This window comes from Mytilus edulis, unplaced genomic scaffold (assembly GCF_963676685.1).
Source record: "Mytilus edulis unplaced genomic scaffold, xbMytEdul2.2 SCAFFOLD_1453, whole genome shotgun sequence".
NCBI lineage: Eukaryota > Metazoa > Mollusca > Bivalvia > Mytilida > Mytilidae > Mytilus > Mytilus edulis.
The window spans coordinates 1-24,472 of record NW_027267301.1 but is presented as its reverse complement, the minus strand read 5'-3'; the positions used below and the strand labels follow the sequence as shown (position 1 = coordinate 24,472).

At 35.3% G+C, this 24,472-nt stretch overlaps 19 non-coding genes across 19 annotated transcripts; all 19 read left to right on the top strand.

Annotated features, from left to right (window-relative positions):
- Positions 1-740: 740 nt before the first annotated feature.
- On the top strand, positions 741-933 carry LOC139505141 (U2 spliceosomal RNA). The gene has a single exon (XR_011659570.1). It is a non-coding gene; the product is annotated as a U2 spliceosomal RNA (small nuclear RNA).
- Positions 934-1,926: 993 nt separating this feature from the next.
- On the top strand, positions 1,927-2,119 carry LOC139505140 (U2 spliceosomal RNA). The gene has a single exon (XR_011659569.1). It is a non-coding gene; the product is annotated as a U2 spliceosomal RNA (small nuclear RNA).
- Positions 2,120-3,112: 993 nt separating this feature from the next.
- Positions 3,113-3,305, top strand: LOC139505139 (U2 spliceosomal RNA). Its single transcript, XR_011659568.1, has one exon. It is a non-coding gene; the product is annotated as a U2 spliceosomal RNA (small nuclear RNA).
- Positions 3,306-4,298: 993 nt separating this feature from the next.
- LOC139505137 (U2 spliceosomal RNA) lies at positions 4,299-4,491 on the top strand. Its single transcript, XR_011659566.1, has one exon. It is a non-coding gene; the product is annotated as a U2 spliceosomal RNA (small nuclear RNA).
- A 993-nt stretch (positions 4,492-5,484) lies between these two features.
- Positions 5,485-5,677, top strand: LOC139505136 (U2 spliceosomal RNA). The gene has a single exon (XR_011659565.1). It is a non-coding gene; the product is annotated as a U2 spliceosomal RNA (small nuclear RNA).
- A 993-nt stretch (positions 5,678-6,670) lies between these two features.
- On the top strand, positions 6,671-6,863 carry LOC139505135 (U2 spliceosomal RNA). The gene has a single exon (XR_011659564.1). It is a non-coding gene; the product is annotated as a U2 spliceosomal RNA (small nuclear RNA).
- A 993-nt stretch (positions 6,864-7,856) lies between these two features.
- LOC139505134 (U2 spliceosomal RNA) lies at positions 7,857-8,049 on the top strand. The gene has a single exon (XR_011659563.1). It is a non-coding gene; the product is annotated as a U2 spliceosomal RNA (small nuclear RNA).
- A 992-nt stretch (positions 8,050-9,041) lies between these two features.
- LOC139505133 (U2 spliceosomal RNA) lies at positions 9,042-9,234 on the top strand. Its single transcript, XR_011659562.1, has one exon. It is a non-coding gene; the product is annotated as a U2 spliceosomal RNA (small nuclear RNA).
- A 993-nt stretch (positions 9,235-10,227) lies between these two features.
- On the top strand, positions 10,228-10,420 carry LOC139505132 (U2 spliceosomal RNA). The gene has a single exon (XR_011659561.1). It is a non-coding gene; the product is annotated as a U2 spliceosomal RNA (small nuclear RNA).
- Positions 10,421-11,413: 993 nt separating this feature from the next.
- LOC139505131 (U2 spliceosomal RNA) lies at positions 11,414-11,606 on the top strand. The gene has a single exon (XR_011659560.1). It is a non-coding gene; the product is annotated as a U2 spliceosomal RNA (small nuclear RNA).
- A 993-nt stretch (positions 11,607-12,599) lies between these two features.
- LOC139505130 (U2 spliceosomal RNA) lies at positions 12,600-12,792 on the top strand. The gene has a single exon (XR_011659559.1). It is a non-coding gene; the product is annotated as a U2 spliceosomal RNA (small nuclear RNA).
- Positions 12,793-13,785: 993 nt separating this feature from the next.
- Positions 13,786-13,978, top strand: LOC139505129 (U2 spliceosomal RNA). The gene has a single exon (XR_011659558.1). It is a non-coding gene; the product is annotated as a U2 spliceosomal RNA (small nuclear RNA).
- Positions 13,979-16,625: 2,647 nt separating this feature from the next.
- LOC139505142 (U2 spliceosomal RNA) lies at positions 16,626-16,820 on the top strand. Its single transcript, XR_011659571.1, has one exon. It is a non-coding gene; the product is annotated as a U2 spliceosomal RNA (small nuclear RNA).
- A 977-nt stretch (positions 16,821-17,797) lies between these two features.
- Positions 17,798-17,990, top strand: LOC139505128 (U2 spliceosomal RNA). Its single transcript, XR_011659557.1, has one exon. It is a non-coding gene; the product is annotated as a U2 spliceosomal RNA (small nuclear RNA).
- Positions 17,991-18,967: 977 nt separating this feature from the next.
- Positions 18,968-19,160, top strand: LOC139505146 (U2 spliceosomal RNA). The gene has a single exon (XR_011659574.1). It is a non-coding gene; the product is annotated as a U2 spliceosomal RNA (small nuclear RNA).
- A 977-nt stretch (positions 19,161-20,137) lies between these two features.
- On the top strand, positions 20,138-20,330 carry LOC139505145 (U2 spliceosomal RNA). The gene has a single exon (XR_011659573.1). It is a non-coding gene; the product is annotated as a U2 spliceosomal RNA (small nuclear RNA).
- Positions 20,331-21,306: 976 nt separating this feature from the next.
- Positions 21,307-21,499, top strand: LOC139505127 (U2 spliceosomal RNA). Its single transcript, XR_011659556.1, has one exon. It is a non-coding gene; the product is annotated as a U2 spliceosomal RNA (small nuclear RNA).
- Positions 21,500-22,476: 977 nt separating this feature from the next.
- Positions 22,477-22,669, top strand: LOC139505143 (U2 spliceosomal RNA). Its single transcript, XR_011659572.1, has one exon. It is a non-coding gene; the product is annotated as a U2 spliceosomal RNA (small nuclear RNA).
- A 976-nt stretch (positions 22,670-23,645) lies between these two features.
- Positions 23,646-23,838, top strand: LOC139505138 (U2 spliceosomal RNA). The gene has a single exon (XR_011659567.1). It is a non-coding gene; the product is annotated as a U2 spliceosomal RNA (small nuclear RNA).
- The last annotated feature ends 634 nt before the right edge of the window (positions 23,839-24,472 follow it).

Here is a 24,472-nt window from a genome sequence, read left to right as displayed (position 1 = left end):
TCTTTCCTTGTAATGTAATATTTTTGTTGTCGCTTTCTTGTATTTATAACAGCACATGTCAGTGTAATAATGTATTCTCGTTCCTAAAAAGAAACTATGAATTTTTAGCGTTACGGAAAAACGCGGGGAAAAGAATTACGTCCCCTTCTACTGTTTCAATCATCGTTAATAGCGACGTCGCCTCAGAACGAGGGCAAACGATGGAAACTGCAGTCGGCCGGTAAGTTTTTTCCTCCTTCTAAAATTTATTTAAAAATAGCTGTACCGGTCAATTCCTTAAAAAAAAATAGAACAGATGAACTGTTTATATTTGTGTAACTAAACGAGACAGTGAAAAGTCCGTGCAGATTGTGAAAAAGCGTTGAATTTATTTTGTGATTAAAGAAATTTCCTAGAAATTTCCTAGGCTTTAAAAACTGCGTTCGTCGGACCTAGGATGAATCAACATGATCATGTTATTTCGTTCGATTAAGATTAAATACGTATACGTATGATATACGTTTAAAAATGTATTCTCGCGACTTGCCGTATTTCACAAGCCGCTTTTTATTTTCACACCCGTTTTGTCATGCAGAAATCGTTTCATGCTGTCAGGTATTTGAAGCAAATCAAGATCTCGTGTTTCGTGTGCTTTTTGTATATAAATTTGCAAAAGTTGTGTAGCTTTGGTTAAAATTAAAACACCGTGTTTGAGTAAGAAATAGGATTTGTAGGCTTTGGAAACTCGGAGAGATTTGAGTATCGCTTCTCGGCCTTTTGGCTAAGATCAAAGTGTAGTATCTGTTCTTATCAGCTTAATATCTGATACGTACCCCATGTGGGTACTTCGATATTAAACTGATTTTTGCAACTAGGTGAGATGTTAGGTGCTTGCACCGCTCTTGCCACGAGTTGGCCTGGTATTGCAGTACCTCCAGGATCGGCTCACTCCCCTATTTGGGGAGAAAATAAATTAAAATAGAAAAGTAGCTTTCCCTTCAATAGCCTGCGAAACAGCCCCAGTAAAATATTCTCTAATGCTTTTCACTGCTACATGTGTACTTTTTCTATATATCTTTCTTAGTATTCTTTTTAAGGAGTTTGTGTAAATTGTATAGTTTTACTCATTGTTGTAAATAATTTTACTTCTCGTGCATGTGAAATAAGTTGCATTTTATTTTATGTCTGTTCTCTAAAAAGTTATTTTCTTTCCTTGTAATGTAATATTTTTGTTGTCGCTTTCTTGTATTTATAACAGCACATGTCAGTGTAATAATGTATTCTCGTTCCTAAAAAGAAACTATGAATTTTTAGCGTTACGGAAAAACGCGGGGAAAAGAATTACGTCCCCTTCTACTGTTTCAATCATCGTTAATAGCGACGTCGCCTCAGAACGAGGGCAAACGATGGAAACTGCAGTCGGCCGGTAAGTTTTTTCCTCCTTCTAAAATTTATTTAAAAATAGCTGTACCGGTCAATTCCTTAAAAAAAAATAGAACAGATGAACTGTTTATATTTGTGTTAACTAAACGAGACAGTGAAAAGTCCGTGCAGATTGTGAAAAAGCGTTGAATTTATTTTGTGATTAAAGAAATTTCCTAGAAATTTCCTAGGCTTTAAAAACTGCGTTCGTCGGACCTAGGATGAATCAACATGATCATGTTATTTCGTTCGATTAAGATTAAATACGTATACGTATGATATACGTTTAAAAATGTATTCTCGCGACTTGCCGTATTTCACAAGCCGCTTTTTATTTTCACACCCGTTTTGTCATGCAGAAATCGTTTCATGCTGTCAGGTATTTGAAGCAAATCAAGATCTCGTGTTTCGTGTGCTTTTTGTATATAAATTTGCAAAAGTTGTGTAGCTTTGGTTAAAATTAAAACACCGTGTTTGAGTAAGAAATAGGATTTGTAGGCTTTGGAAACTCGGAGAGATTTGAGTATCGCTTCTCGGCCTTTTGGCTAAGATCAAAGTGTAGTATCTGTTCTTATCAGCTTAATATCTGATACGTACCCCATGTGGGTACTTCGATATTAAACTGATTTTTGCAACTAGGTGAGATGTTAGGTGCTTGCACCGCTCTTGCCACGAGTTGGCCTGGTATTGCAGTACCTCCAGGATCGGCTCACTCCCCTATTTGGGGAGAAAATAAATTAAAATAGAAAAGTAGCTTTCCCTTCAATAGCCTGCGAAACAGCCCCAGTAAAATATTCTCTAATGCTTTTCACTGCTACATGTGTACTTTTTCTATATATCTTTCTTAGTATTCTTTTTAAGGAGTTTGTGTAAATTGTATAGTTTTACTCATTGTTGTAAATAATTTTACTTCTCGTGCATGTGAAATAAGTTGCATTTTATTTTATGTCTGTTCTCTAAAAAGTTATTTTCTTTCCTTGTAATGTAATATTTTTGTTGTCGCTTTCTTGTATTTATAACAGCACATGTCAGTGTAATAATGTATTCTCGTTCCTAAAAAGAAACTATGAATTTTTAGCGTTACGGAAAAACGCGGGGAAAAGAATTACGTCCCCTTCTACTGTTTCAATCATCGTTAATAGCGACGTCGCCTCAGAACGAGGGCAAACGATGGAAACTGCAGTCGGCCGGTAAGTTTTTTCCTCCTTCTAAAATTTATTTAAAAATAGCTGTACCGGTCAATTCCTTAAAAAAAAATAGAACAGATGAACTGTTTATATTTGTGTTAACTAAACGAGACAGTGAAAAGTCCGTGCAGATTGTGAAAAAGCGTTGAATTTATTTTGTGATTAAAGAAATTTCCTAGAAATTTCCTAGGCTTTAAAAACTGCGTTCGTCGGACCTAGGATGAATCAACATGATCATGTTATTTCGTTCGATTAAGATTAAATACGTATACGTATGATATACGTTTAAAAATGTATTCTCGCGACTTGCCGTATTTCACAAGCCGCTTTTTATTTTCACACCCGTTTTGTCATGCAGAAATCGTTTCATGCTGTCAGGTATTTGAAGCAAATCAAGATCTCGTGTTTCGTGTGCTTTTTGTATATAAATTTGCAAAAGTTGTGTAGCTTTGGTTAAAATTAAAACACCGTGTTTGAGTAAGAAATAGGATTTGTAGGCTTTGGAAACTCGGAGAGATTTGAGTATCGCTTCTCGGCCTTTTGGCTAAGATCAAAGTGTAGTATCTGTTCTTATCAGCTTAATATCTGATACGTACCCCATGTGGGTACTTCGATATTAAACTGATTTTTGCAACTAGGTGAGATGTTAGGTGCTTGCACCGCTCTTGCCACGAGTTGGCCTGGTATTGCAGTACCTCCAGGATCGGCTCACTCCCCTATTTGGGGAGAAAATAAATTAAAATAGAAAAGTAGCTTTCCCTTCAATAGCCTGCGAAACAGCCCCAGTAAAATATTCTCTAATGCTTTTCACTGCTACATGTGTACTTTTTCTATATATCTTTCTTAGTATTCTTTTTAAGGAGTTTGTGTAAATTGTATAGTTTTACTCATTGTTGTAAATAATTTTACTTCTCGTGCATGTGAAATAAGTTGCATTTTATTTTATGTCTGTTCTCTAAAAAGTTATTTTCTTTCCTTGTAATGTAATATTTTTGTTGTCGCTTTCTTGTATTTATAACAGCACATGTCAGTGTAATAATGTATTCTCGTTCCTAAAAAGAAACTATGAATTTTTAGCGTTACGGAAAAACGCGGGGAAAAGAATTACGTCCCCTTCTACTGTTTCAATCATCGTTAATAGCGACGTCGCCTCAGAACGAGGGCAAACGATGGAAACTGCAGTCGGCCGGTAAGTTTTTTCCTCCTTCTAAAATTTATTTAAAAATAGCTGTACCGGTCAATTCCTTAAAAAAAAATAGAACAGATGAACTGTTTATATTTGTGTTAACTAAACGAGACAGTGAAAAGTCCGTGCAGATTGTGAAAAAGCGTTGAATTTATTTTGTGATTAAAGAAATTTCCTAGAAATTTCCTAGGCTTTAAAAACTGCGTTCGTCGGACCTAGGATGAATCAACATGATCATGTTATTTCGTTCGATTAAGATTAAATACGTATACGTATGATATACGTTTAAAAATGTATTCTCGCGACTTGCCGTATTTCACAAGCCGCTTTTTATTTTCACACCCGTTTTGTCATGCAGAAATCGTTTCATGCTGTCAGGTATTTGAAGCAAATCAAGATCTCGTGTTTCGTGTGCTTTTTGTATATAAATTTGCAAAAGTTGTGTAGCTTTGGTTAAAATTAAAACACCGTGTTTGAGTAAGAAATAGGATTTGTAGGCTTTGGAAACTCGGAGAGATTTGAGTATCGCTTCTCGGCCTTTTGGCTAAGATCAAAGTGTAGTATCTGTTCTTATCAGCTTAATATCTGATACGTACCCCATGTGGGTACTTCGATATTAAACTGATTTTTGCAACTAGGTGAGATGTTAGGTGCTTGCACCGCTCTTGCCACGAGTTGGCCTGGTATTGCAGTACCTCCAGGATCGGCTCACTCCCCTATTTGGGGAGAAAATAAATTAAAATAGAAAAGTAGCTTTCCCTTCAATAGCCTGCGAAACAGCCCCAGTAAAATATTCTCTAATGCTTTTCACTGCTACATGTGTACTTTTTCTATATATCTTTCTTAGTATTCTTTTTAAGGAGTTTGTGTAAATTGTATAGTTTTACTCATTGTTGTAAATAATTTTACTTCTCGTGCATGTGAAATAAGTTGCATTTTATTTTATGTCTGTTCTCTAAAAAGTTATTTTCTTTCCTTGTAATGTAATATTTTTGTTGTCGCTTTCTTGTATTTATAACAGCACATGTCAGTGTAATAATGTATTCTCGTTCCTAAAAAGAAACTATGAATTTTTAGCGTTACGGAAAAACGCGGGGAAAAGAATTACGTCCCCTTCTACTGTTTCAATCATCGTTAATAGCGACGTCGCCTCAGAACGAGGGCAAACGATGGAAACTGCAGTCGGCCGGTAAGTTTTTTCCTCCTTCTAAAATTTATTTAAAAATAGCTGTACCGGTCAATTCCTTAAAAAAAAATAGAACAGATGAACTGTTTATATTTGTGTTAACTAAACGAGACAGTGAAAAGTCCGTGCAGATTGTGAAAAAGCGTTGAATTTATTTTGTGATTAAAGAAATTTCCTAGAAATTTCCTAGGCTTTAAAAACTGCGTTCGTCGGACCTAGGATGAATCAACATGATCATGTTATTTCGTTCGATTAAGATTAAATACGTATACGTATGATATACGTTTAAAAATGTATTCTCGCGACTTGCCGTATTTCACAAGCCGCTTTTTATTTTCACACCCGTTTTGTCATGCAGAAATCGTTTCATGCTGTCAGGTATTTGAAGCAAATCAAGATCTCGTGTTTCGTGTGCTTTTTGTATATAAATTTGCAAAAGTTGTGTAGCTTTGGTTAAAATTAAAACACCGTGTTTGAGTAAGAAATAGGATTTGTAGGCTTTGGAAACTCGGAGAGATTTGAGTATCGCTTCTCGGCCTTTTGGCTAAGATCAAAGTGTAGTATCTGTTCTTATCAGCTTAATATCTGATACGTACCCCATGTGGGTACTTCGATATTAAACTGATTTTTGCAACTAGGTGAGATGTTAGGTGCTTGCACCGCTCTTGCCACGAGTTGGCCTGGTATTGCAGTACCTCCAGGATCGGCTCACTCCCCTATTTGGGGAGAAAATAAATTAAAATAGAAAAGTAGCTTTCCCTTCAATAGCCTGCGAAACAGCCCCAGTAAAATATTCTCTAATGCTTTTCACTGCTACATGTGTACTTTTTCTATATATCTTTCTTAGTATTCTTTTTAAGGAGTTTGTGTAAATTGTATAGTTTTACTCATTGTTGTAAATAATTTTACTTCTCGTGCATGTGAAATAAGTTGCATTTTATTTTATGTCTGTTCTCTAAAAAGTTATTTTCTTTCCTTGTAATGTAATATTTTTGTTGTCGCTTTCTTGTATTTATAACAGCACATGTCAGTGTAATAATGTATTCTCGTTCCTAAAAAGAAACTATGAATTTTTAGCGTTACGGAAAAACGCGGGGAAAAGAATTACGTCCCCTTCTACTGTTTCAATCATCGTTAATAGCGACGTCGCCTCAGAACGAGGGCAAACGATGGAAACTGCAGTCGGCCGGTAAGTTTTTTCCTCCTTCTAAAATTTATTTAAAAATAGCTGTACCGGTCAATTCCTTAAAAAAAAATAGAACAGATGAACTGTTTATATTTGTGTTAACTAAACGAGACAGTGAAAAGTCCGTGCAGATTGTGAAAAAGCGTTGAATTTATTTTGTGATTAAAGAAATTTCCTAGAAATTTCCTAGGCTTTAAAAACTGCGTTCGTCGGACCTAGGATGAATCAACATGATCATGTTATTTCGTTCGATTAAGATTAAATACGTATACGTATGATATACGTTTAAAAATGTATTCTCGCGACTTGCCGTATTTCACAAGCCGCTTTTTATTTTCACACCCGTTTTGTCATGCAGAAATCGTTTCATGCTGTCAGGTATTTGAAGCAAATCAAGATCTCGTGTTTCGTGTGCTTTTTGTATATAAATTTGCAAAAGTTGTGTAGCTTTGGTTAAAATTAAAACACCGTGTTTGAGTAAGAAATAGGATTTGTAGGCTTTGGAAACTCGGAGAGATTTGAGTATCGCTTCTCGGCCTTTTGGCTAAGATCAAAGTGTAGTATCTGTTCTTATCAGCTTAATATCTGATACGTACCCCATGTGGGTACTTCGATATTAAACTGATTTTTGCAACTAGGTGAGATGTTAGGTGCTTGCACCGCTCTTGCCACGAGTTGGCCTGGTATTGCAGTACCTCCAGGATCGGCTCACTCCCCTATTTGGGGAGAAAATAAATTAAAATAGAAAAGTAGCTTTCCCTTCAATAGCCTGCGAAACAGCCCCAGTAAAATATTCTCTAATGCTTTTCACTGCTACATGTGTACTTTTTCTATATATCTTTCTTAGTATTCTTTTTAAGGAGTTTGTGTAAATTGTATAGTTTTACTCATTGTTGTAAATAATTTTACTTCTCGTGCATGTGAAATAAGTTGCATTTTATTTTATGTCTGTTCTCTAAAAAGTTATTTTCTTTCCTTGTAATGTAATATTTTTGTTGTCGCTTTCTTGTATTTATAACAGCACATGTCAGTGTAATAATGTATTCTCGTTCCTAAAAAGAAACTATGAATTTTTAGCGTTACGGAAAAACGCGGGGAAAAGAATTACGTCCCCTTCTACTGTTTCAATCATCGTTAATAGCGACGTCGCCTCAGAACGAGGGCAAACGATGGAAACTGCAGTCGGCCGGTAAGTTTTTTCCTCCTTCTAAAATTTATTTAAAAATAGCTGTACCGGTCAATTCCTTAAAAAAAAATAGAACAGATGAACTGTTTATATTTGTGTTAACTAAACGAGACAGTGAAAAGTCCGTGCAGATTGTGAAAAAGCGTTGAATTTATTTTGTGATTAAAGAAATTTCCTAGAAATTTCCTAGGCTTTAAAAACTGCGTTCGTCGGACCTAGGATGAATCAACATGATCATGTTATTTCGTTCGATTAAGATTAAATACGTATACGTATGATATACGTTTAAAAATGTATTCTCGCGACTTGCCGTATTTCACAAGCCGCTTTTTATTTTCACACCCGTTTTGTCATGCAGAAATCGTTTCATGCTGTCAGGTATTTGAAGCAAATCAAGATCTCGTGTTTCGTGTGCTTTTTGTATATAAATTTGCAAAAGTTGTGTAGCTTTGGTTAAAATTAAAACACCGTGTTTGAGTAAGAAATAGGATTTGTAGGCTTTGGAAACTCGGAGAGATTTGAGTATCGCTTCTCGGCCTTTTGGCTAAGATCAAAGTGTAGTATCTGTTCTTATCAGCTTAATATCTGATACGTACCCCATGTGGGTACTTCGATATTAAACTGATTTTTGCAACTAGGTGAGATGTTAGGTGCTTGCACCGCTCTTGCCACGAGTTGGCCTGGTATTGCAGTACCTCCAGGATCGGCTCACTCCCCTATTTGGGGAGAAAATAAATTAAAATAGAAAAGTAGCTTTCCCTTCAATAGCCTGCGAAACAGCCCCAGTAAAATATTCTCTAATGCTTTTCACTGCTACATGTGTACTTTTTCTATATATCTTTCTTAGTATTCTTTTTAAGGAGTTTGTGTAAATTGTATAGTTTTACTCATTGTTGTAAATAATTTTACTTCTCGTGCATGTGAAATAAGTTGCATTTTATTTTATGTCTGTTCTCTAAAAAGTTATTTTCTTTCCTTGTAATGTAATATTTTTGTTGTCGCTTTCTTGTATTTATAACAGCACATGTCAGTGTAATAATGTATTCTCGTTCCTAAAAAGAAACTATGAATTTTTAGCGTTACGGAAAAACGCGGGGAAAAGAATTACGTCCCCTTCTACTGTTTCAATCATCGTTAATAGCGACGTCGCCTCAGAACGAGGGCAAACGATGGAAACTGCAGTCGGCCGGTAAGTTTTTTCCTCCTTCTAAAATTTATTTAAAAATAGCTGTACCGGTCAATTCCTTAAAAAAAATAGAACAGATGAACTGTTTATATTTGTGTTAACTAAACGAGACAGTGAAAAGTCCGTGCAGATTGTGAAAAAGCGTTGAATTTATTTTGTGATTAAAGAAATTTCCTAGAAATTTCCTAGGCTTTAAAAACTGCGTTCGTCGGACCTAGGATGAATCAACATGATCATGTTATTTCGTTCGATTAAGATTAAATACGTATACGTATGATATACGTTTAAAAATGTATTCTCGCGACTTGCCGTATTTCACAAGCCGCTTTTTATTTTCACACCCGTTTTGTCATGCAGAAATCGTTTCATGCTGTCAGGTATTTGAAGCAAATCAAGATCTCGTGTTTCGTGTGCTTTTTGTATATAAATTTGCAAAAGTTGTGTAGCTTTGGTTAAAATTAAAACACCGTGTTTGAGTAAGAAATAGGATTTGTAGGCTTTGGAAACTCGGAGAGATTTGAGTATCGCTTCTCGGCCTTTTGGCTAAGATCAAAGTGTAGTATCTGTTCTTATCAGCTTAATATCTGATACGTACCCCATGTGGGTACTTCGATATTAAACTGATTTTTGCAACTAGGTGAGATGTTAGGTGCTTGCACCGCTCTTGCCACGAGTTGGCCTGGTATTGCAGTACCTCCAGGATCGGCTCACTCCCCTATTTGGGGAGAAAATAAATTAAAATAGAAAAGTAGCTTTCCCTTCAATAGCCTGCGAAACAGCCCCAGTAAAATATTCTCTAATGCTTTTCACTGCTACATGTGTACTTTTTCTATATATCTTTCTTAGTATTCTTTTTAAGGAGTTTGTGTAAATTGTATAGTTTTACTCATTGTTGTAAATAATTTTACTTCTCGTGCATGTGAAATAAGTTGCATTTTATTTTATGTCTGTTCTCTAAAAAGTTATTTTCTTTCCTTGTAATGTAATATTTTTGTTGTCGCTTTCTTGTATTTATAACAGCACATGTCAGTGTAATAATGTATTCTCGTTCCTAAAAAGAAACTATGAATTTTTAGCGTTACGGAAAAACGCGGGGAAAAGAATTACGTCCCCTTCTACTGTTTCAATCATCGTTAATAGCGACGTCGCCTCAGAACGAGGGCAAACGATGGAAACTGCAGTCGGCCGGTAAGTTTTTTCCTCCTTCTAAAATTTATTTAAAAATAGCTGTACCGGTCAATTCCTTAAAAAAAAATAGAACAGATGAACTGTTTATATTTGTGTTAACTAAACGAGACAGTGAAAAGTCCGTGCAGATTGTGAAAAAGCGTTGAATTTATTTTGTGATTAAAGAAATTTCCTAGAAATTTCCTAGGCTTTAAAAACTGCGTTCGTCGGACCTAGGATGAATCAACATGATCATGTTATTTCGTTCGATTAAGATTAAATACGTATACGTATGATATACGTTTAAAAATGTATTCTCGCGACTTGCCGTATTTCACAAGCCGCTTTTTATTTTCACACCCGTTTTGTCATGCAGAAATCGTTTCATGCTGTCAGGTATTTGAAGCAAATCAAGATCTCGTGTTTCGTGTGCTTTTTGTATATAAATTTGCAAAAGTTGTGTAGCTTTGGTTAAAATTAAAACACCGTGTTTGAGTAAGAAATAGGATTTGTAGGCTTTGGAAACTCGGAGAGATTTGAGTATCGCTTCTCGGCCTTTTGGCTAAGATCAAAGTGTAGTATCTGTTCTTATCAGCTTAATATCTGATACGTACCCCATGTGGGTACTTCGATATTAAACTGATTTTTGCAACTAGGTGAGATGTTAGGTGCTTGCACCGCTCTTGCCACGAGTTGGCCTGGTATTGCAGTACCTCCAGGATCGGCTCACTCCCCTATTTGGGGAGAAAATAAATTAAAATAGAAAAGTAGCTTTCCCTTCAATAGCCTGCGAAACAGCCCCAGTAAAATATTCTCTAATGCTTTTCACTGCTACATGTGTACTTTTTCTATATATCTTTCTTAGTATTCTTTTTAAGGAGTTTGTGTAAATTGTATAGTTTTACTCATTGTTGTAAATAATTTTACTTCTCGTGCATGTGAAATAAGTTGCATTTTATTTTATGTCTGTTCTCTAAAAAGTTATTTTCTTTCCTTGTAATGTAATATTTTTGTTGTCGCTTTCTTGTATTTATAACAGCACATGTCAGTGTAATAATGTATTCTCGTTCCTAAAAAGAAACTATGAATTTTTAGCGTTACGGAAAAACGCGGGGAAAAGAATTACGTCCCCTTCTACTGTTTCAATCATCGTTAATAGCGACGTCGCCTCAGAACGAGGGCAAACGATGGAAACTGCAGTCGGCCGGTAAGTTTTTTCCTCCTTCTAAAATTTATTTAAAAATAGCTGTACCGGTCAATTCCTTAAAAAAAAATAGAACAGATGAACTGTTTATATTTGTGTTAACTAAACGAGACAGTGAAAAGTCCGTGCAGATTGTGAAAAAGCGTTGAATTTATTTTGTGATTAAAGAAATTTCCTAGAAATTTCCTAGGCTTTAAAAACTGCGTTCGTCGGACCTAGGATGAATCAACATGATCATGTTATTTCGTTCGATTAAGATTAAATACGTATACGTATGATATACGTTTAAAAATGTATTCTCGCGACTTGCCGTATTTCACAAGCCGCTTTTTATTTTCACACCCGTTTTGTCATGCAGAAATCGTTTCATGCTGTCAGGTATTTGAAGCAAATCAAGATCTCGTGTTTCGTGTGCTTTTTGTATATAAATTTGCAAAAGTTGTGTAGCTTTGGTTAAAATTAAAACACCGTGTTTGAGTAAGAAATAGGATTTGTAGGCTTTGGAAACTCGGAGAGATTTGAGTATCGCTTCTCGGCCTTTTGGCTAAGATCAAAGTGTAGTATCTGTTCTTATCAGCTTAATATCTGATACGTACCCCATGTGGGTACTTCGATATTAAACTGATTTTTGCAACTAGGTGAGATGTTAGGTGCTTGCACCGCTCTTGCCACGAGTTGGCCTGGTATTGCAGTACCTCCAGGATCGGCTCACTCCCCTATTTGGGGAGAAAATAAATTAAAATAGAAAAGTAGCTTTCCCTTCAATAGCCTGCGAAACAGCCCCAGTAAAATATTCTCTAATGCTTTTCACTGCTACATGTGTACTTTTTCTATATATCTTTCTTAGTATTCTTTTTAAGGAGTTTGTGTAAATTGTATAGTTTTACTCATTGTTGTAAATAATTTTACTTCTCGTGCATGTGAAATAAGTTGCATTTTATTTTATGTCTGTTCTCTAAAAAGTTATTTTCTTTCCTTGTAATGTAATATTTTTGTTGTCGCTTTCTTGTATTTATAACAGCACATGTCAGTGTAATAATGTATTCTCGTTCCTAAAAAGAAACTATGAATTTTTAGCGTTACGGAAAAACGCGGGGAAAAGAATTACGTCCCCTTCTACTGTTTCAATCATCGTTAATAGCGACGTCGCCTCAGAACGAGGGCAAACGATGGAAACTGCAGTCGGCCGGTAAGTTTTTTCCTCCTTCTAAAATTTATTTAAAAATAGCTGTACCGGTCAATTCCTTAAAAAAAAATAGAACAGATGAACTGTTTATATTTGTGTTAACTAAACGAGACAGTGAAAAGTCCGTGCAGATTGTGAAAAAGCGTTGAATTTATTTTGTGATTAAAGAAATTTCCTAGAAATTTCCTAGGCTTTAAAAACTGCGTTCGTCGGACCTAGGATGAATCAACATGATCATGTTATTTCGTTCGATTAAGATTAAATACGTATACGTATGATATACGTTTAAAAATGTATTCTCGCGACTTGCCGTATTTCACAAGCCGCTTTTTATTTTCACACCCGTTTTGTCATGCAGAAATCGTTTCATGCTGTCAGGTATTTGAAGCAAATCAAGATCTCGTGTTTCGTGTGCTTTTTGTATATAAATTTGCAAAAGTTGTGTAGCTTTGGTTAAAATTAAAACACCGTGTTTGAGTAAGAAATAGGATTTGTAGGCTTTGGAAACTCGGAGAGATTTGAGTATCGCTTCTCGGCCTTTTGGCTAAGATCAAAGTGTAGTATCTGTTCTTATCAGCTTAATATCTGATACGTACCCCATGTGGGTACTTCGATATTAAACTGATTTTTGCAACTAGGTGAGATGTTAGGTGCTTGCACCGCTCTTGCCACGAGTTGGCCTGGTATTGCAGTACCTCCAGGATCGGCTCACTCCCCTATTTGGGGAGAAAATAAATTAAAATAGAAAAGTAGCTTTCCCTTCAATAGCCTGCGAAACAGCCCCAGTAAAATATTCTCTAATGCTTTTCACTGCTACATGTGTACTTTTTCTATATATCTTTCTTAGTATTCTTTTTAAGGAGTTTGTGTAAATTGTATAGTTTTACTCATTGTTGTAAATAATTTTACTTCTCGTGCATGTGAAATAAGTTGCATTTTATTTTATGTCTGTTCTCTAAAAAGTTATTTTCTTTCCTTGTAATGTAATATTTTTGTTGTCGCTTTCTTGTATTTATAACAGCACATGTCAGTGTAATAATGTATTCTCGTTCCTAAAAAGAAACTATGAATTTTTAGCGTTACGGAAAAACGCGGGGAAAAGAATTACGTCCCCTTCTACTGTTTCAATCATCGTTAATAGCGACGTCGCCTCAGAACGAGGGCAAACGATGGAAACTGCAGTCGGCCGGTAAGTTTTTTCCTCCTTCTAAAATTTATTTAAAAATAGCTGTACCGGTCAATTCCTTAAAAAAAAATAGAACAGATGAACTGTTTATATTTGTGTTAACTAAACGAGACAGTGAAAAGTCCGTGCAGATTGTGAAAAAGCGTTGAATTTATTTTGTGATTAAAGAAATTTCCTAGAAATTTCCTAGGCTTTAAAAACTGCGTTCGTCGGACCTAGGATGAATCAACATGATCATGTTATTTCGTTCGATTAAGATTAAATACGTATACGTATGATATACGTTTAAAAATGTATTCTCGCGACTTGCCGTATTTCACAAGCCGCTTTTTATTTTCACACCCGTTTTGTCATGCAGAAATCGTTTCATGCTGTCAGGTATTTGAAGCAAATCAAGATCTCGTGTTTCGTGTGCTTTTTGTATATAAATTTGCAAAAGTTGTGTAGCTTTGGTTAAAATTAAAACACCGTGTTTGAGTAAGAAATAGGATTTGTAGGCTTTGGAAACTCGGAGAGATTTGAGTATCGCTTCTCGGCCTTTTGGCTAAGATCAAAGTGTAGTATCTGTTCTTATCAGCTTAATATCTGATACGTACCCCATGTGGGTACTTCGATATTAAACTGATTTTTGCAACTAGGTGAGATGTTAGGTGCTTGCACCGCTCTTGCCACGAGTTGGCCTGGTATTGCAGTACCTCCAGGATCGGCTCACTCCCCTATTTGGGGAGAAAATAAATTAAAATAGAAAAGTAGCTTTCCCTTCAATAGCCTGCGAAACAGCCCCAGTAAAATATTCTCTAATGCTTTTCACTGCTACATGTGTACTTTTTCTATATATCTTTCTTAGTATTCTTTTTAAGGAGTTTGTGTAAATTGTATAGTTTTACTCATTGTTGTAAATAATTTTACTTCTCGTGCATGTGAAATAAGTTGCATTTTATTTTATGTCTGTTCTCTAAAAAGTTATTTTCTTTCCTTGTAATGTAATATTTTTGTTGTCGCTTTCTTGTATTTATAACAGCACATGTCAGTGTAATAATGTATTCTCGTTCCTAAAAAGAAACTATGAATTTTTAGCGTTACGGAAAAACGCGGGGAAAAGAATTACGTCCCCTTCTACTGTTTCAATCATCGTTAATAGCGACGTCGCCTCAGAACGAGGGCAAACGATGGAAACTGCAGTCGGCCGGTAAGTTTTTTCCTCCTTCTAAAATTTATTTAAAAATAGCTGTACCGGTCAATTCCTTAAAAAAAAATAGAACAGATGAACTGTTTATATTTGTGTTAACTAAACGAGACAGTGAAAAGTCCGTGCAGATTGTGAAAAAGCGTTGAATTTATTTTGTGATTAAAGAAATTTCCTAGAAATTTCCTAGGCTTTAAAAACTGCGTTCGTCGGACCTAGGATGAATCAACATGATCATGTTATTTCGTTCGATTAAGATTAAATACGTATACGTATGATATACGTTTAAAAATGTATTCTCGCGACTTGCCGTATTTCACAAGCCGCTTTTTATTTTCACACCCGTTTTGTCATGCAGAAATCGTTTCATGCTGTCAGGTATTTGAAGCAAATCAAGATCTCGTGTTTCGTGTGCTTTTTGTATATAAATTTGCAAAAGTTGTGTAGCTTTGGTTAAAATTAAAACACCGTGTTTGAGTAAGAAATAGGATTTGTAGGCTTTGGAAACTCGGAGAGATTTGAGTATCGCTTCTCGGCCTTTTTGCTAAGACCAAAGCGAGTTAAAAGTTAAACGTTCACAGTTATTTAGTCAAAATGGGATCAGTTGATGTACAGTTGTTGAGATGCAGTGCGAAGTTTATCTTCACAGATGGTGTTCCGGACAACCCGAGATCGTGGATTATCCGTATTCTGAAAACAGTTGTCTCCCCTGAGGATATTACAGCAGTTTTCAAGTGTGATATTGGTGGTGCATGGTATGCAACGTTTACGTCAGAAGAAATTTCAGAGAAAGTTGTTAACTCTGATTTTTCAGCACTAGATACCAAGATTAATGTGAGTCGTGCAGACAAAAGAACAGTTCAGTTAAAAGTTTTATGGTTACCTATTTGGATTAAAGTGTTAGCTGTTGAAGATTATTTTGAACAGTATGGGAAACTACTTACCTGTCATAGAGAAACTGAAAATGTAGAAGGTGTAACTTTTGCAAATGGAAATATTAAAGTGGCTTTAGAGATGAACGAACAGGATATATCAAGTATTCCGTATCGTGCCGTTATCGGAGGTAAAGACTGTCTGTTAACCGTATATGGAAGACCTCCAATGTGTCTTAAGTGTAAGCAAGTTGGACACATCCGTAAAAACTGTCCGTACATTAAAAAGGCACCGGTGCCTTCGCAAGAAGTGACTATACCTGAAACACAAAATAGTGATGTGACAGTTACAAGTGAACAGTCAAATGGTTCTATGTTGTGGAGTGATGTTGCTCCTGAACCCGAAACTCTTGTTATTGACACGGAAAAAACTGTGAAAAGTGGTAAAAAGAGAAAAGTGGGGAACAGTAAGGAGAAAGAGTACATTCGAGTTAGAAAGATGTTGGATGAAGATACAGGGAAAATCTTCACGGTAATAGGTAGAGTGGATGAGAATGGAGAATTAATTGAAGTGTTTCCTCAATCGGAAGTTGTTCAGATTTTAGGCGAAGATAACAAAGATAAAAGTAAGCATAGTAATTTGATAAAGAAACGTTGGCCAAAAATGACAGTAAAATTTGACAGTGATTATTATGATTAGTCAAAATATTGCAGTTTAGAAGTTCAAATTTAGATAGTGTTTGTTTTAATTTAAAGTTTATAGTACACGTTTAATTTAGAAAAGTGTTCTGTTTAAATGACATGAAAAGTTAAAAGTATTTATCGTAGCACACATGACAATGCATTATAGACTTTAGTGGGTTGTGTGTGTACGATATAGATTTTGATGTTAGATGTTAAATGTAATCACTTATAAATAGATATGTAGTTTGTGTTTTCATTCTGTTAAAGGTAAACATTATAGGTAAAATTTATCGGATGATATTTATTTATAGTTAAAGTTAAATATAATACTAGTTTACAAAAACTGGTTTTAATTATAAAGGTAAATTATTTAAAGGAAATTTATATATAGAATTGTAAAAGAAATTTTAAACACTTTGTTGTTTAATTTAAAAGGGGGGTTTTCAGTAATTATTTAGGGGTTTAAAAATAGATTTCATGTAAATTTATTTTTGGTAATTTCATTTAAAACTAAAAGTATTTGATTGTCAGTAAATTTCGGATGTATTTAATATTGAGTTACAATCGTATTATCTGTGATATATGATTTTAACTATTGATTGTATTCAATATAGTATTTGATATCTATTATTAATAAAATGTTTGAAATATAAAAAAAAAGTATCTGTTCTTATCAGCTTAATATCTGATACGTACCCCATGTGGGTACTTCGATATTAAACTGATTTTTGCAACTAGGTGAGATGTTAGGTGCTTGCACCGCTCTTGCCACGAGTTGGCCTGGTATTGCAGTACCTCCAGGATCGGCTCACTCCCCTCTTTGGGGAGAAAATTAAAATAGAAAAATAGCTTTCCCTTCAATAGCCTGCGAAACAGCCCCAGTAAAATATTCTCTAATGCTTTTCACTGCTACATGTGTACTTTTTCTATATATCTTTCTTATTTAAGGAGTTTGCGTAAATTGTATAGTTTTACTCATTGTTGTAAATCATTCTACTTCTCGTGCATGTAAAATAAGTTGCATTTTCTTTTTTTTTTATGTCTGTTCTCTAAAAAGTTCTTTTCTTTTCTTGTAATGTAATATTTTTGTTGTCGCTTGCTTGTATTTATAACAGCACATGTCAGTGTATTAATGTATTCTCGTTCCTAAAAAGAAACTCTATAAATTTTTAGCGTTACGGAAAAAACGCGGGGAAAAGAATTACGTCCCCTTCTACTGTTTCAATCATCGTTAATAGCGACGTCGCCTCAGAACGAGGGCAAACGATGGAAACTGCAGTCGGCCGGTAAGTTTTTTCCTCCTTCTAAAATTTATTTAAAAATTGCTGTACCGGTCAATTCCTTTAAAAAATAGAACAGGTGAACTGTTTATGTTTGTGTTAACTAAACGAGACAGTGAAAAGTCCGTGCTGATTGTGAAAAAGCGTTGAATTTATTTTCTGATTAATGAAATTTCCTAGGCTTTAAAAACTGCGTTCGTCGGACCTAGGATGAATCAACATGATCATGTTATTTCGTTCGATTAAGATTAAATACGTATACGTATGTTATACGTTTAAACATGTATTCTCGCGACTTGCCGTATTTCACAAGCCGCTTTTTATTTTCACACCCGTTTTGTCATGCAGAAATCGTTTCATGCTGTCAGGTATTTGAAGCAAATCAAGATCTCGTGTTTCGTGTGCTTTTTGTATATAAATTTGCAAAATTTGTGTAGCTTTGGTTAAAATTAAAACACCGTGTTTGAGTAAGAAATAGGATTTGTAGGCTTTGGAAACTCGGAAAGATTTGAGTATCGCTTCTCGGCCTTTTGGCTAAGATCAAAGTGTAGTATCTGTTCTTATCAGCTTAATATCTGATACGTACCCCATGTGGGTACTTCGATATTAAACTGATTTTTGCAACTAGGTGAGATGTTAGGTGCTTGCACCGCTCTTGCCACGAGTTGGCCTGGTATTGCAGTACCTCCAGGATCGGCTCACTCCCCTCTTTGGGGAGAAAATTAAAATAGAAAAATAGCTTTCCCTTCAATAGCCTGCGAAACAGCCCCAGTAAAATATTCTCTAATGCTTTTCACTGCTACATGTGTACTTTTTCTATATATCTTTCTTATTTAAGGAGTTTGCGTAAATTGTATAGTTTTACTCATTGTTGTAAATCATTCTACTTCTCGTGCATGTAAAATAAGTTGCATTTTCTTTTTTTTTTATGTCTGTTCTCTAAAAAGTTCTTTTCTTTTCTTGTAATGTAATATTTTTGTTGTCGCTTGCTTGTATTTATAACAGCACATGTCAGTGTATTAATGTATTCTCGTTCCTAAAAAGAAACTCTATAAATTTTTAGCGTTACGGAAAAAACGCGGGGAAAAGAATTACGTCCCCTTCTACTGTTTCAATCATCGTTAATAGCGACGTCGCCTCAGAACGAGGGCAAACGATGGAAACTGCAGTCGGCCGGTAAGTTTTTTCCTCCTTCTAAAATTTATTTAAAAATTGCTGTACCGGTCAATTCCTTTAAAAAATAGAACAGGTGAACTGTTTATGTTTGTGTTAACTAAACGAGACAGTGAAAAGTCCGTGCTGATTGTGAAAAAGCGTTGAATTTATTTTCTGATTAATGAAATTTCCTAGGCTTTAAAAACTGCGTTCGTCGGACCTAGGATGAATCAACATGATCATGTTATTTCGTTCGATTAAGATTAAATACGTATACGTATGTTATACGTTTAAACATGTATTCTCGCGACTTGCCGTATTTCACAAGCCGCTTTTTATTTTCACACCCGTTTTGTCATGCAGAAATCGTTTCATGCTGTCAGGTATTTGAAGCAAATCAAGATCTCGTGTTTCGTGTGCTTTTTGTATATAAATTTGCAAAATTTGTGTAGCTTTGGTTAAAATTAAAACACCGTGTTTGAGTAAGAAATAGGATTTGTAGGCTTTGGAAACTCGGAAAGATTTGAGTATCGCTTCTCGGCCTTTTGGCTAAGATCAAAGTGTAGTATCTGTTCTTATCAGCTTAATATCTGATACGTACCCCATGTGGGTACTTCGATATTAAACTGATTTTTGCAACTAGGTGAGATGTTAGGTGCTTGCACCGCTCTTGCCACGAGTTGGCCTGGTATTGCAGTACCTCCAGGATCGGCTCACTCCCCTCTTTGGGGAGAAAATTAAAATAGAAAAATAGCTTTCCCTTCAATAGCCTGCGAAACAGCCCCAGTAAAATATTCTCTAATGCTTTTCACTGCTACATGTGTACTTTTTCTATATATCTTTCTTATTTAAGGAGTTTGCGTAAATTGTATAGTTTTACTCATTGTTGTAAATCATTCTACTTCTCGTGCATGTAAAATAAGTTGCATTTTCTTTTTTTTTTATGTCTGTTCTCTAAAAAGTTCTTTTCTTTTCTTGTAATGTAATATTTTTGTTGTCGCTTGCTTGTATTTATAACAGCACATGTCAGTGTATTAATGTATTCTCGTTCCTAAAAAGAAACTCTATAAATTTTTAGCGTTACGGAAAAAACGCGGGGAAAAGAATTACGTCCCCTTCTACTGTTTCAATCATCGTTAATAGCGACGTCGCCTCAGAACGAGGGCAAACGATGGAAACTGCAGTCGGCCGGTAAGTTTTTTCCTCCTTCTAAAATTTATTTAAAAATTGCTGTACCGGTCAATTCCTTTAAAAAATAGAACAGGTGAACTGTTTATGTTTGTGTTAACTAAACGAGACAGTGAAAAGTCCGTGCTGATTGTGAAAAAGCGTTGAATTTATTTTCTGATTAATGAAATTTCCTAGGCTTTAAAAACTGCGTTCGTCGGACCTAGGATGAATCAACATGATCATGTTATTTCGTTCGATTAAGATTAAATACGTATACGTATGTTATACGTTTAAAAATGTATTCTCGCGACTTGCCGTATTTCACAAGCCGCTTTTTATTTTCACACCCGTTTTGTCATGCAGAAATCGTTTCATGCTGTCAGGTATTTGAAGCAAATCAAGATCTCGTGTTTCGTGTGCTTTTTGTATATAAATTTGCAAAATTTGTGTAGCTTTGGTTAAAATTAAAACACCGTGTTTGAGTAAGAAATAGGATTTGTAGGCTTTGGAAACTCGGAAAGATTTGAGTATCGCTTCTCGGCCTTTTGGCTAAGATCAAAGTGTAGTATCTGTTCTTATCAGCTTAATATCTGATACGTACCCCATGTGGGTACTTCGATATTAAACTGATTTTTGCAACTAGGTGAGATGTTAGGTGCTTGCACCGCTCTTGCCACGAGTTGGCCTGGTATTGCAGTACCTCCAGGATCGGCTCACTCCCCTCTTTGGGGAGAAAATTAAAATAGAAAAATAGCTTTCCCTTCAATAGCCTGCGAAACAGCCCCAGTAAAATATTCTCTAATGCTTTTCACTGCTACATGTGTACTTTTTCTATATATCTTTCTTATTTAAGGAGTTTGCGTAAATTGTATAGTTTTACTCATTGTTGTAAATCATTCTACTTCTCGTGCATGTAAAATAAGTTGCATTTTCTTTTTTTTTTATGTCTGTTCTCTAAAAAGTTCTTTTCTTTTCTTGTAATGTAATATTTTTGTTGTCGCTTGCTTGTATTTATAACAGCACATGTCAGTGTATTAATGTATTCTCGTTCCTAAAAAGAAACTCTATAAATTTTTAGCGTTACGGAAAAAACGCGGGGAAAAGAATTACGTCCCCTTCTACTGTTTCAATCATCGTTAATAGCGACGTCGCCTCAGAACGAGGGCAAACGATGGAAACTGCAGTCGGCCGGTAAGTTTTTTCCTCCTTCTAAAATTTATTTAAAAATTGCTGTACCGGTCAATTCCTTTAAAAAATAGAACAGGTGAACTGTTTATGTTTGTGTTAACTAAACGAGACAGTGAAAAGTCCGTGCTGATTGTGAAAAAGCGTTGAATTTATTTTCTGATTAATGAAATTTCCTAGGCTTTAAAAACTGCGTTCGTCGGACCTAGGATGAATCAACATGATCATGTTATTTCGTTCGATTAAGATTAAATACGTATACGTATGTTATACGTTTAAAAATGTATTCTCGCGACTTGCCGTATTTCACAAGCCGCTTTTTATTTTCACACCCGTTTTGTCATGCAGAAATCGTTTCATGCTGTCAGGTATTTGAAGCAAATCAAGATCTCGTGTTTCGTGTGCTTTTTGTATATAAATTTGCAAATTTGTGTAGCTTTGGTTAAAATTAAAACACCGTGTTTGAGTAAGAAATAGGATTTGTAGGCTTTGGAAACTCGGAAAGATTTGAGTATCGCTTCTCGGCCTTTTGGCTAAGATCAAAGTGTAGTATCTGTTCTTATCAGCTTAATATCTGATACGTACCCTATGTGGGTACTTCGATATTAAACTGATTTTTGCAACTAGGTGAGATGTTAGGTGCTTGCACCGCTCTTGCCACGAGTTGGCCTGGTATTGCAGTACCTCCAGGATCGGCTCACTCCCCTCTTTGGGGAGAAAATTAAAATAGAAAAATAGCTTTCCCTTCAATAGCCTGCGAAACAGCCCCAGTAAAATATTCTCTAATGCTTTTCACTGCTACATGTGTACTTTTTCTATATATCTTTCTTATTTAAGGAGTTTGCGTAAATTGTATAGTTTTACTCATTGTTGTAAATCATTCTACTTCTCGTGCATGTAAAATAAGTTGCATTTTCTTTTTTTTTTATGTCTGTTCTCTAAAAAGTTCTTTTCTTTTCTTGTAATGTAATATTTTTGTTGTCGCTTGCTTGTATTTATAACAGCACATGTCAGTGTATTAATGTATTCTCGTTCCTAAAAAGAAACTCTATAAATTTTTAGCGTTACGGAAAAAACGCGGGGAAAAGAATTACGTCCCCTTCTACTGTTTCAATCATCGTTAATAGCGACGTCGCCTCAGAACGAGGGCAAACGATGGAAACTGCAGTCGGCCGGTAAGTTTTTTCCTCCTTCTAAAATTTATTTAAAAATTGCTGTACCGGTCAATTCCTTTAAAAAATAGAACAGGTGAACTGTTTATGTTTGTGTTAACTAAACGAGACAGTGAAAAGTCCGTGCTGATTGTGAAAAAGCGTTGAATTTATTTTCTGATTAATGAAATTTCCTAGGCTTTAAAAACTGCGTTCGTCGGACCTAGGATGAATCAACATGATCATGTTATTTCGTTCGATTAAGATTAAATACGTATACGTATGTTATACGTTTAAACATGTATTCTCGCGACTTGCCGTATTTCACAAGCCGCTTTTTATTTTCACACCCGTTTTGTCATGCAGAAATCGTTTCATGCTGTCAGGTATTTGAAGCAAATCAAGATCTCGTGTTTCGTGTGCTTTTTGTATATAAATTTGCAAAATTTGTGTAGCTTTGGTTAAAATTAAAACACCGTGTTTGAGTAAGAAATAGGATTTGTAGGCTTTGGAAACTCGGAAAGATTTGAGTATCGCTTCTCGGCCTTTTGGCTAAGATCAAAGTGTAGTATCTGTTCTTATCAGCTTAATATCTGATACGTACCCCATGTGGGTACTTCGATATTAAACTGATTTTTGCAACTAGGTGAGATGTTAGGTGCTTGCACCGCTCTTGCCACGAGTTGGCCTGGTATTGCAGTACCTCCAGGATCGGCTCACTCCCCTCTTTGGGGAGAAAATTAAAATAGAAAAATAGCTTTCCCTTCAATAGCCTGCGAAACAGCCCCAGTAAAATATTCTCTAATGCTTTTCACTGCTACATGTGTACTTTTTCTATATATCTTTCTTATTTAAGGAGTTTGCGTAAATTGTATAGTTTTACTCATTGTTGTAAATCATTCTACTTCTCGTGCATGTAAAATAAGTTGCATTTTCTTTTTTTTTTATGTCTGTTCTCTAAAAAGTTCTTTTCTTTTCTTGTAATGTAATATTTTTGTTGTCGCTTGCTTGTATTTATAACAGCACATGTCAGTGTATTAATGTATTCTCGTTCCTAAAAAGAAACTCTATAAATTTTTAGCGTTACGGAAAAAACGCGGGGAAAAGAATTACGTCCCCTTCTACTGTTTCAATCATCGTTAATAGCGACGTCGCCTCAGAACGAGGGCAAACGATGGAAACTGCAGTCGGCCGGTAAGTTTTTTCCTCCTTCTAAAATTTATTTAAAAATTGCTGTACCGGTCAATTCCTTTAAAAAATAGAACAGGTGAACTGTTTATGTTTGTGTTAACTAAACGAGACAGTGAAAAGTCGTGCTGATTGTGAAAAAGCGTTGAATTTATTTTCTGATTAATGAAATTTCCTAGGCTTTAAAAACTGCGTTCGTCGGACCTAGGATGAATCAACATGATCATGTTATTTCGTTCGATTAAGATTAAATACGTATACGTATGTTATACGTTTAAAAATGTATTCTCGCGACTTGCCGTATTTCACAAGCCGCTTTTTATTTTCACACCCGTTTTGTCATGCAGAAATCGTTTCATGCTGTCAGGTATTTGAAGCAAATCAAGATCTCGTGTTTCGTGTGCTTTTTGTATATAAATTTGCAAAATTTGTGTAGCTTTGGTTAAAATTAAAACACCGTGTTTGAGTAAGAAATAGGATTTGTAGGCTTTGGAAACTCGGAAAGATTTGAGTATCGCTTCTCGGCCTTTTGGCTAAGATCAAAGTGTAGTATCTGTTCTTATCAGCTTAATATCTGATACGTACCCCATGTGGGTACTTCGATATTAAACTGATTTTTGCAACTAGGTGAGATGTTAGGTGCTTGCACCGCTCTTGCCACGAGTTGGCCTGGTATTGCAGTACCTCCAGGATCGGCTCACTCCCCTCTTTGGGGAGAAAATTAAAATAGAAAAATAGCTTTCCCTTCAATAGCCTGCGAAACAGCCCCAGTAAAATATTCTCTAATGCTTTTCACTGCTACATGTGTACTTTTTCTATATATCTTTCTTATTTAAGGAGTTTGCGTAAATTGTATAGTTTTACTCATTGTTGTAAATCATTCTACTTCTCGTGCATTGTAAAATAAGTTGCATTTTCTTTTTTTTTTATGTCTGTTCTCTAAAAAGTTCTTTTCTTTTCTTGTAATGTAATATTTTTGTTGTCGCTTGCTTGTATTTATAACAGCACATGTCAGTGTATTAATGTATTCTCGTTCCTAAAAAGAAACTCTATAAATTTTTAGCGTTACGGAAAAAACGCGGGGAAAAGAATTACGTCCCTTCTACTGTTTCAATCATCGTTAATAGCGACGTCGCCTCAGAACGAGGGCAAACGATGGAAACTGCAGTCGGCCGGTAAGTTTTTTCCTCCTTCTAAAATTTATTTAAAATTGCTGTACCGGTCAATTCCTTTAAAAAATAGAACAGGTGAACTGTTTATGTTTGTGTTAACTAAACGAGACAGTGAAAAGTCCGTGCTGATTGTGAAAAAGCGTTGAATTTATTTTCTGATTAATGAAA